The 12335-nt window shown below is 24.6% G+C and overlaps 2 pseudogenes; both read right to left on the bottom strand.

The window, feature by feature from the left end:
• Nucleotides 1-10110: 10110 nt before the first annotated feature.
• On the bottom strand, nt 10111-10260 carry LOC132272307 (U2 spliceosomal RNA; annotated as a pseudogene).
• Nucleotides 10261-10621: 361 nt separating this feature from the next.
• On the bottom strand, nt 10622-10778 carry LOC132272302 (U2 spliceosomal RNA; annotated as a pseudogene).
• Nucleotides 10779-12335: the final 1557 nt, after the last annotated feature.

Here is a 12335-nt window from a genome sequence, read left to right on the forward strand (position 1 = left end):
ACCTCCCATGTAGCTCACCAATTCTAACTTGATTTATAAAGTTTTTATAAGTAAATTATTTTTTTTTTCGGTTTATACACATATATTCCCATTGAGTAATGTCTATGGGAATGTATAATACTCATAACTGAAACAGCTTTAACAGCTTAGAAGATTAAAAGAATTGAAAAATATTTAAATTTTTTGTGCGTTTGTTTAGGATGAAACGAAAAATTTTCAAGAAACTAGATTCTCGCAAGTAGCTAATTTTCTTTAAAACGATTCCCGTATAAAACACGCGAAAATTTTTATTTCTCGAGAAAGTTGTTAAGTTATATTTTAAATTCCTATTATACTCATAATTATGATAACTTGGGTTTCCGAGATCTTATTTTTAGCAAATTTTTTTTAATCTATTTTTATTGCTTTATTCTTTTTTTCCCTTTTTTTTTTCTTTTGTTTTTTTTTTTTCCCTTCCAAATACGTATTTACATATAACATATTATGGTGGATATTTTTTAAGTGCATAATATTAATTTTCAATATGTGTATATACATATCAACTAGGTTTTAGAATTTTGATACTAGAGTTATTATAAATTTTACGAAATATATACGTTCCTTAAAAAGAATAATACAAAATATTTTATAGTTATATAATTCTAGTTGAATTAAAAAAGAAAACCTCATAAACTTGGTTGTTATATGTAAAATTGTATTGGTTTTGGTTATTCTAATATAAACAAACATCTAGTGGAACAATCCTAATCTATTCAACTTCATCAAAATCCTTACTATTATTATATAAATTGTAATCATATATATATATTTTTTGTTGTTGATAATAATATTCTGAACTTGTGTGACTTGGTGTCTCACACAAGTTCAGAATATTATTATCAACAACAAAATTTGATGCCTGAATTAATTTTACTCAAATTTATTTATATTTTTAGTATTTAAAATTATAAGGACAATTTTGATAAGTACAATCATTTTCTTTTCTCTTTCATCCTATCCAATCTAACAACATAATATTTTGTCACAACTTTCTTGAAAAATTTTCATGCTAACCAAATGCACAATAGAAACATAATTTTCTTTTCCTTCACTTTATTTTCTTTCACTTTCACTTTTTACCATCTATTTCCATCTAACCAAATAGACCCAAAGAGAAAAGATACAAGATGTTAAAAACTTGCAATTTTGCACTTAAATTTATTTTAATATATATTTGGGCATTTTAATGTTGCGAACAATAGCTACTTTTGAATATTTGGGCTACAGTACATATATTTACTTGGGCCTAATAAGCACAGACCTTGCAAGTAAATTGTTACTGGGCCTATTAACCATTGGCCCATGCACACTGTACAGGTGGTTTTTTTTTTTTTTTTTTTTTTTTTTTTTTTTTTTTTTTTTTTTCTCGAGGTACATTGTACAGTTTACTTATCTATATACAATCACATTTATCTTCAGGAAAAAGGAAAAAAAAAAAAAAAGGAAGAAAGTCCGAAGATTCTTACTTAGGCTCCGTTTGTTTGGAAATAAAATATTTTTTAAAAAATATTTTTTTATTTTTTGGTGTTTGATTGTTGTAAAATATTTACGAAGAAAAAAAATATTAAAATTTAGCAAAAATAACTTATCCATTAAATTTTAACAAGTTATTTTACATATCCCGCCCGATGAACTCGACCTCAACCTTGATGTAGACTTTTCCCAAACACCGACAAAGTAAAAATAAAAGAATATTTTACCTGGAAAAAAAAATATTTTTCAAAAAAAATATTTTACTTCGAAACAAATGAAGTTTTAATGTGAAGATGTTATGTTATGCATTACTCATGTTGCATGAAGTATATATACTACTGCATATCTTTAATTTTTTTTTAGCAATAATACAACATTCAAATTCAGATGATGTCGCATAGAGAATATGTGAGTCGTTTTCTCTAAGCTTCAATGTGAAATGAATGCTCCGGTTATTGTTCTAACAGTGAATGAATTTTTTTTTTATCCTTTACACTTGTAGGTATATAAGAATGACATTATTTATTATTTGAAATCTTATCCTTCTTTTACGGTGCACTCTGTCTATTTGAAAAGAAATGTCCCAACTTATACTTTAGTTAAATACATGATAAAAGTTAATTTACATTTCTTGAAGCATTTTATTTCTTACCTTATGAATTGTAACTCTTATCAATCTATTAACTCTTCTTGTCGAGAAAATAAAATATATAATGTATGCCAATCTAAGTGATGGACCAAATAGATAATACTCTCCTCCTCGAAAAAATGATGAGTGTTCAAGTCTCAATTAAAACATAAATGTATGTCGGAGTGATATCATATAGTGAGACCTACACTTTCACTAATTCAGATAATACACCATCGTTATCGTCAGAGAATGTATTATTGTTCTTTTTTCTTCTTTACTTAAATCATCTAATTATTAAACCAGTATGTCGGTCGTTAATATCAAAAGGACGATATGATAATTGACAGGACTACGTGTGTTTTTTCTTCCTTGTTGACAAGGATTGTCCACATTAACAAGTCTTAATCAATCATCCATGAATAATAAAGTGAGAAGGCATCATCCCACTTAGGTTAAATAATTTGGGTCCATTATATATATGTGGGTTGCTAATACAATCTCCACGTACCCCCATTAACACATTTAGGTTTGGTTCTCACTCATCGCATTTATTTAGACCACTTCAAATTAGAAATAAATTTGAACGATAAATTGTATTCTTCTCGATTTTTGATATTATCACTACTAAAAGTATTTTTTTTTTGGGAAGGTTACTAAAAGTATTTTAGTACGCATGATTGGTGAGCTCCCGAGAAGGGCTGTTAATAGTTGTGGCAATGTTAGGAGTCGGTTATTTTGTGTAGAATGATTCGATTAAAAGAAAAAATTAAAACTTCGTGACACCTAAAAATCAGGTGTTCCACAAGGAGGGCATTGTTGCAATTAGAATTGATACGGAATATTCGACTACACCTAATTAAAAGTTTCCCTCATTAAAAGGATGAAAGGCCAACTACACCTCATTCCTTCATTAAAAGGTAAGAGGCCGACTACACCTCATTCTTTCATGAAAAGGAACGAGAAAACGACTACTCCCTCCACACAGAAGGGCGCCCTAATTAAAGCTTCATTTATTTACTAAAGAGACGAGGGGTTAACTACACCTTATTAAAGGTATTCTTATTAAAAGGATGAAAGGCCGACTACCTCATTCCTTATTAAAGACACCTCATTTCTTATTAAAGAGACGAGAGGCCGATTACACCTTATTAAAGGTTTTCTCATTAAAAGGATGAAAGGCCGACTATACCTCATTCCTTCATTAAAAGGTAAGAGGTCGACTACACCTCATTCCTTCATTAAAAGGAACGAGAAAACGACTACTTCCTCTACACAGAAGGGCGCCCTAATTAAAGCTTCCTTCATTTACTAAAGAGACGAGGGATTAACTACTCCTTATTAAAGGGTGAGCTCACAAAACTCGAGCAAATCCACTCCCTTATTAAAAGGGGCAAGAAAGTAATCATCAAGCATACTTAGCTTAGAAGGACTTGGCATTCTCGAATCTTGACAACCAAGATTTCGGGAATGGGGGTTACTAATGCGGAATATTTGACTAGATAAGAATTTCAAGTGACATGGAGACTTAAAGGGTATGGATAAACTTAAGGAAATAAGGTGACCATCTATAAGGTAATTAAAGGATAAGATTTGATTAATTCAAAGGTTGCACTAAAAATACGATTAACTAATCCCTTCTCTCCCGGAAGGAAATGCGAAAGACAACTTCAACTTGCTATAAAAGTGAGGCCAGTCAACAGAAAATGTACGCCATAAATCCCATTTTTAATCCTTTATCGAAGATGGAATCTTGGAGTACTAACTTGACCGTCGGAGTGCACCCGGCCGGCACCACGCCGTTCATCTCTTTTTTCTTGTCTTGCAGGAATCGTCAGCGAGTTCAGAGCGTACCAATTCTTTCCTCAACAAGAATGAATAATTTAATAATTGTAATGCCTGGAAGTAAATTGATTGATTGACAACTTTTTATTGATCATGTATGTAAAAATATAAAGAACATTTGCGACCAATCAAAAATTGCCGATCAAGCATTTCATTTGACGAGAAACCTTCTATTAGAATTTGTCTAAGTCAACTTGTTTAAAATCTAACTTAATTATTATATAATTTTATTCAAATCAACTTAGTTAATGGGATAAAGCGCACTTCTAAAGTTGTTGAGGTGTAGGTTATTTCTCTCTCACACTATTCCAATAAATTCTAATCTATGAAAATATATTTTTTTTTTGACGAATTGCGAAGCACTCCTCTAACTTGTAATTATTTGTAAAAATCTTTATTTTTATTTTTTATTTTTACACAAAACACCCCTAACTAATTAATTGTGCTTAGGTATTTTTTGAGATCAAAATGCCCCTAACAAATACAAAAGTCAATTATAGCGAATGTAAATATTATTTATTTATTTTTTAACTACTGTATATATGATTTAGTTATATAAATTGTTAGACTTCTTGCGTCTATTAGTGAATAAGTTTAAAATCAATCATCTATTGGCCACAATATTCGTACCATTTGTTTCAAATTAAAAATTAAAAAAGAATATCTCAACATGAACTCTAGGCATAATAAATTTTCGATTTTCTTTTTATGAACAACTCTCTTTTTAAATGCATCTTGACAATGAATAGGCAAGGGGCATTTTAGTCTTTTTAAAAAAAGCTGAGCACCCTTTTGGCAATTCACCTTTTTTGTATGTTTATATTCTCCCCCCAACAATCCCAATGCAAGTATTATGTTCCTTATTTGACAATTATTGAATATACCTTACCCTATAAAGTAAAACAATTGGTTATACAAAGAGTGTGTGTGTATTATGTTCCTTATTTGACAATTATTGAATATACCTTACCCTATAAAGTAAAACAATTGGTTGTACAAAGAGCGTGTGTGTGTACACACACACGCACACTAGGAAAAGGCACGTGCGATGCACATGTTGAATATTTTTGCAGAAAATGTGATAAAAATTTATAAAAAATAAAACAGTCAATTTGTCGTAGATTTTATAAAAATTATTTTATTTTTTTTAATTATATTTTCTTTTATTAAAAAAACACATAATAAATAAATAAATAGGTATTATGTGTTAGAATTTTATAGAAACTCTTTTAAAATCTCTTTTTATGTCAATTAATAAATATTTTTTTTCAATAAAAAATAAATAGGTAATTTGTGTTAGAGTTTTATAGAAGCTCTTTTAAAACCAATTTATATATTAATTAATAAATAATTTTTTATATTAATAATAGTTGCCTAATTAGATTTCCTTTTATTAAAAAAACTCAAAATAAATAGATAAATAGGTAATTTGTGGTAGAGTTTTTCTAGTCTAATTAGAATTTTTTTTTATCAAAAAACTTATGATAAATAAATAAATAGGTAATTTGTATTAGAGTTTAATAGAAACTCTTTTAAAAACTGTTTTTATATCAATTAATAAATATTTTTATAATAATAATTCTTGTCTAATTAGATTTCTTTTATTTAAAAAACTCATAATAAATAGGTAAATAGGTAATTTGTGTTAGAATTTTATAGAAACTCTTTTAAAACTTCTTTTTAGATCAATTAATAAATAATTTTTTATATTAATATTACTTGTCTAATTAGATTTCCTTTTTATTAAAAACTTTTAATAAATATATAAATAGGTAATTTGTGTTATAATTTTATAGAAACTCTTTAAATATTATATCTTTGTCTAGTGTGATAGAGTTTTATTGAAAATAAAATATGTAATTTGTGCTAGAAATTTATAGAAATTATTTTATTTTCTTTAAATATATCACTGTCTAATTAGATTTAATTTTATAAAGAAACTCATAATGAAAGTTAATTTGTGATAGAGTTTTAGAAAAATTATTTTATTTTATATATCAATTAATAAATATTTTTTATACTAATAATTATTGTCTAATTAGATTTTCTATTATTAAAAAATTCATAATAATAAATAGACAAATAGGTTAATTTATATTTTATTAGATAGATTTTAGAGTTTGATAGAGTTTTTTTATTTTATTTTATAAAAACTCTTTTCATATAAGTTAATAAATATTTTTTTATATAAATAAATACTTAAATACTAAAACTCTTTACATATTTAATAATAGTATTGATAAAAACTCTTTTTATATTAATTAATAAATATTTTTTTTATATAAATAAATACTGAAACAATTTAGATTTTCTTTTATTATTATGAATTTTTTAATAATAAACACTTTGGCAGAGTTTTTGTATTTTACTCCAAAAATTAGATTTTCTTTTATTAAAAAATTCATAATAATAAATAGATAAATAGGTTAATTTGAATTTTATTAGGTAGATTTTAGAGTTTTATATAGTTTTTTTTTTTTTAATGAAAACTCTTTTTATATCATTTAATAAATATTTTTTATATAAATAAATAAATACTGAAACTCTTTGCACATTTAATAAATATTATCAATTAATAAATATTTTATAAAAAATAAATAAATAGGTAATTTGTGTTAGAGTTTAATATAAACTCTTTTAAAAACTCATTTTATATCAATTAATAAATATTTTTTATTTTAGTAATTATATTCTAATTAGATTTTTTTTTATTAAAAAACTCATAATAAATACATAAATAGGTATGTTGTGCTAGAGTTTTACAAAAACTCTTTGAAAACCTCTTTTTATATTAATTAATAAATAATTTTCTATATTCATAATATTTGTCTAATTAGATTCATTTTATGAAAAACTCATAATAAAAGCTAATTTGTGGTAAAGTTTTTTAAAAAATAGGTAATTTGTGATAGTCTTTTATAGAAATTGTTTTATTTTTTTTAAATATATGTCCGTGTGTAATTTTATTTTATTTTATTAAGAAAATCATAATAAATGCTAATTTGTGGTAGAGTTTTAGAAAATTTATTTTATTTTATATATCAATTAATAAATATTTTTTACATAAATAATTATTGTCAAATTAGATTTTCTTTTATTAAAAAATTCATAATAATAAATAGAAAAATAGATTAATTTTAATTTTATTAGGTAAATTTTAGAGTTAGATAATTTGTGATAGATTTTATAGAAAATTTTTATTTCCTTTAAATATCTTATTTTTTAATTATATAAATAGGTAATACGTGTTAGAGTTTTATAGAAAATATTTTAAAAACTCGAATTAATAAATATTTTTATATTTTAATAATTTTGTCAAATTAGATTAGCTTTTATTAAAAAAAAAACTAATAATAAAAGGTAATTTGTGATAAAGTTTTAGGAAAATTATTTTATTTTTTATATCAATTCAAAAATATTTTTTATATTAATAATTCTTGCCTAATTAGATTTTCTTTTATTAAAAAACTTTTAATAAATAAATAAATAAGTTATTTGTGTTAGAGTTTAATATAAACTCTTTGAAAAATTCTTTTTATATCAATTAATAAATATTTTTTATTTTAATAATTCTTCTCTAATTAAATTTACTTTTATTAAAAAAAACTCATAATAAATAGATAAACAGGTAATTTGTGTTAGAGTTTTATAGAAACTCTTTTGAACCTCTTTTTATATCAATTAATAAATAAAAAAATTTACATTAATAATAATTGTCTAATTAGATTTCATTTTTATTAAAAAAAACTCATAATAAATAGATAAATAGGTAATTTGTGTTGGAGTTTTATAAAAACTCTTTAAATATATCTTTGTCTAGTGTGATAGATTTTTATTGAAAATAAAATATGTAATTTGTGATAGAATTTTATAGAAATTATTTTATTTTCTTTAAATATATCCTTGTCATATTAGATTTAATTTTATTAAGAAACTCATAATAAAAGCTAATTTGTGGTAGAGTTTTAGAAAAATTATTTTATTTTACATATCAATTAATAAATATTATATTAGAAAAATTAATTATTATATGTTTTGAATTTTATTATAATTTGAATTTGAATTAAACCCTTTATTGATTCTGTGATATAATAATTAAACTCTTTATTGTGAATTAACCTTTTTATGAATAGGTTTTTATTAATGAGAGTAGTATGGTATAATTTGAATTGTGAATTAAACTCTTTTTATATTTTGTTAATTAAAATTTTATTAAGTAATTACTGTTATTATAATTTAGTAAATTTATTACCATGGAAGCATGTGGTAAGTTTCAGAGCTTTGGGGGTTCTCAAATTAGGAGAGGTTGTGTTGTATTTGCTTTTCCTGCTTGGTTGGTTATTGCATATTGGTTGGTCTATGTCGTTTGATGTATTAATTTTGCTTTCTAAGATATCATTTTTAGTGTGGCTTATAGTAATAAACTCACGACTCATTTACATTAAGGATTTTATTAAATAAAAAATATGAAAATTGACAAATAATTTAATATATGGACCATTTGGTCAAGCACAATTGATTATAGATTGAATTTTCAACAGTAACTCTAAAGTTATTCCGAAATAGTCAGATCAAATGTGGTACTTAATTTAAATATGTTTGTTCTCAAGTGTGGAAAGAATTATTTGGTCCATTTGGGTTTGGTTTAGGTTTTGAATCCCTTCCTGTTGCAATCGTGGGATATAATAATTAATGAGAGTAGTATAATATAGTTTATTAATTTGAATTTTATTAGGTAATTACTGTTATTATATTTTGTGTGAGTTGTAAAGTATAATTTGAATTTATTATATTTTGTGTGAGTAGTAGTATATTGCAAAATTTAGTACTACACTTGATCTTAGCCAAAAGGCCGTAGCCAAAAGACCGAGAAGGTGTGATTATTATTTCTTTAGCTCTATAGTTTTATAAGAAACTTTCATGTAATCATTTTTACTTAAAACCAATGTGAGATTTTGCAATTTGAATTAAATTTTTTTTTATATTTTGTTAATTTGAATTAATTTTAATTTTATTAGATTATTTTGAATTTTATAGAATTTTTATCGTGGGATATAATAATTAATGAGTGCTCTTTATTGTGAATTAAACTCTTTTATATTAATTTTGATTTTATAGAATTTATATCAATTAATAAATAAATACTGAAACTCTTTGCACAAAGGCCGAGAAAGTAGTACTACACTTAATCTTAGCCAAAAGGCCTACCCAAAAAAATTTAGTACTACACTTGATCTTAACCAAAAGGCCGAGAAGGTGTGATTGTTATTTCTTTAGCTCTATAGTTTTATAAGAGGCTTTCATGTAATCATTTTTACTTAAAACTAATGTGGAACTTTGTAATTTGAATTAAACTCTTTTTATATTTTGTTAATTTGAATTAATTTTAATTTTATTAGGTAATTTTGAGTTTTATAAAATTTATATCAATTAATAAATAAATACTTATTTTGTTAATTTTAATTAATTTTAATTTTATTAGATAATTTTGAGTTTTATAGAATTTATATCGTGGGATATAATAATTAATGAGAGCTCTTTGTTGTGAATTAAACTCTTTTATATTTTATTAATTTGAAATAATTTAAATTTTATTTGATAATTTTAAATTTTATATAATTTATATCAATTAATAAATAAATACTGAAACTCTTTACAATAACCCCAAATTCCACCTCTTTCTCGTACAAAAACAAATGAATGCGAATGCAATTCCGAAAAAACTCGTATACATACACTAACCATTAAGACAACAGCATCCTTGTAAATATTAAGACTACCATATACATGACTGGAGGGGAAAAAAAATTATATTCAACAGCATTCTTGAACCAAACTAACCTTTCTACTCTTTATCAACCAAACCGTATATATAAATTATATTCAACAGCATTGTTAGTTAACTTATCTGAATCCCGAAATAACCTTTCTAACCTTTATAAGTCATTTTAGTAAACCAAACTAACATCTCTACTCTTTATTAACCAAACCGTGTATATATATATATACTACTATTTGCCTCTCACACTATTTAACTTAACATAAATATTATAACAAGCATGTTTGCATATATTAATTAAATTTTTTATTAGGTAATTTTGAGTTTTATAAAATTTATATCAATTAATAAATAAATACTGAAACTCTTAGCACAAAGGCCAAAAAAGTAGTATTACACTTGATCTTAGCTGAAAGACCAAGAAAGATTAGCCAAAAGGCCAACTCAAACAAATTTAGTACTACACTTGATCTTAGCCAAAAGGCCGAGAAGGTGTGATTATTATTTCGTTAGCTCTATAGTTTTATAAGAGGCTATCATGTAATCCTTTTTACTTAACACCAATGTGGGACTTTGTAATTTGAATTAAACTCTTTTTTATATTTTGTTAATTTGAATTAATTTAAATTTTATTAGGTAATTTTGAGTTTTATAAAATTTATATCAATTAATAAATAAATACTGAAATACTGAAACACTTTGCACATTTAATAATAGTATAGATAAAGATATAGAATTTATATCATGGGATATAATAATTAATGAGAGCTCTTTATTATGAATTAAACTCTTTTATATTTTGTTAATGTGAATTAATTTGAATTTTATTAGGTAATTTTGAGTTTTATAAAATTTATATCAATTAATAAATAAATACTGAAACTCTTTACACAAAGGCCGAGAAAGTAGTACTACACTTGATCTTAGCCAAAAGACCAAGAAAGATTAGCCAAAAGGCCGACCCAAAAATTTTTAGTACTACACTTGATCTTAGCCAAAAGGCCGAGAAGGTGTGATTATTATTTCTTTACCTCTATAGTTTTATAAGAGACTTTCATGTAATCCTTTTTACTTAAAAAGTAATGTGGGATTTCGTAATTTGAATTAAACTCTTTTTATATTTTGTTAATTTGAATTAATTTTAATTTTATTAGGTTATTTTGAGTTTTATAGAATTTATATCAATTGGTAAATAAATACTGAAACTCTTTGCACAAAGGCCGAGAAAGTAGTATTACAGTTGATCTTAGCCAAAAGACCAAGAAAGGTTAGCCAAAAGACTGACCCAAAAAACTTTAGTACTACACTTGATCTTAGCCAAAAGGTCAAGAATGTGTGATTATTATTTCTTTAGCTTTATAGTTTTATATGAGGTTTTCATATAATCATTTTTACTTAAAACTAATGTGGTACTTTCTAATTTGAATTAATTTTTTTTTATATTTTGTTAATTTGAATTAATTTTAATTTTATTTGGTAATTTTGAGTTTTATAAAATTTATATTAACTAATAAATAAATACTGAAATACTGAAACACTTTGTACATTTAATGATAGTATAAATATATTATATGTGTGGTGAAAAGATTATGCTAAGTTGACCATCCAATGTGGAGTCGACAAGCACCCAAGGTCGGTTGAAAAGGGAAGAGTATTGTCACATTTAGAAAGAAAAATGGGAGACTAAAGCGGCCCACATTCTCCCCCAACAATCCCTTCGTTCATGGTTGTCATTCCAAGAATAGGTTGGGCCGGTAGAGAAAATTTTTTTTTATAAAAAAAGTAGATTAGTAGAAAGAAAATACTAATATTTATGTGGGATTAAATAAATTCAAAAAATTAGTCAAATGAATAATATGAGTGTGCGTAAACCTTTTGATTATTGATATCACTTAAAAACAATAAATTCTATTTAAGTTAGGTAATAAGGAGAAATGTAAGAAAAAAAGTAATTGAAATAATATAATATAATACCCTGAACTGATCAATCATCTCATGATTTGTGACTAGTTACAAAAAAATAATAATAATAAATAAATAAAAAATTCAAAGCTTTAGAATCTTAATTGTTAAATATATACGTAATTTTTTTTTTTAGGAATAAATTAGGAGAGTTAAAAACTCAAATATAACGCGTACACCCACTTAAAAAATTAAACACTATCAACTAAGTCACTCGAATAGTATGATCTCTAAGCAACTAAGTTATTCAAATAATATGATCATGTTCGACGTGGATGGATAACTTGAGTGGGTCCAATGACAATTCAAAAAGAACACTACCTATATTGCCTATTGGATTCCTACCTCAATGGGCACTTTCTTATAATATAATGGAATATGAAAGAATTTAACCAGTCACAAGACTCACAACTAGATGTTGACAAATAACTACCATATAATCTTATGATTATTTCGGAAATCTTTTGACCTCATCGAATATAGTACTATATACATATATATATAGAGATAGACGTGTGAATGTAATGTCTTCCTCATTGGAGAAAGGCTTAAATGTGTATTACGGTAAGTAGGACCTATACTTTTACTAACTCACACGATACGCACGGT

This window comes from Cornus florida, unplaced genomic scaffold (assembly GCF_030987335.1).
Source record: "Cornus florida cultivar Cherokee Brave unplaced genomic scaffold, ASM3098733v1 CherokeeBrave_3.0.0_Hap2_Chr08, whole genome shotgun sequence".
NCBI classification, from domain to species: Eukaryota; Viridiplantae; Streptophyta; class Magnoliopsida; order Cornales; family Cornaceae; genus Cornus; species Cornus florida.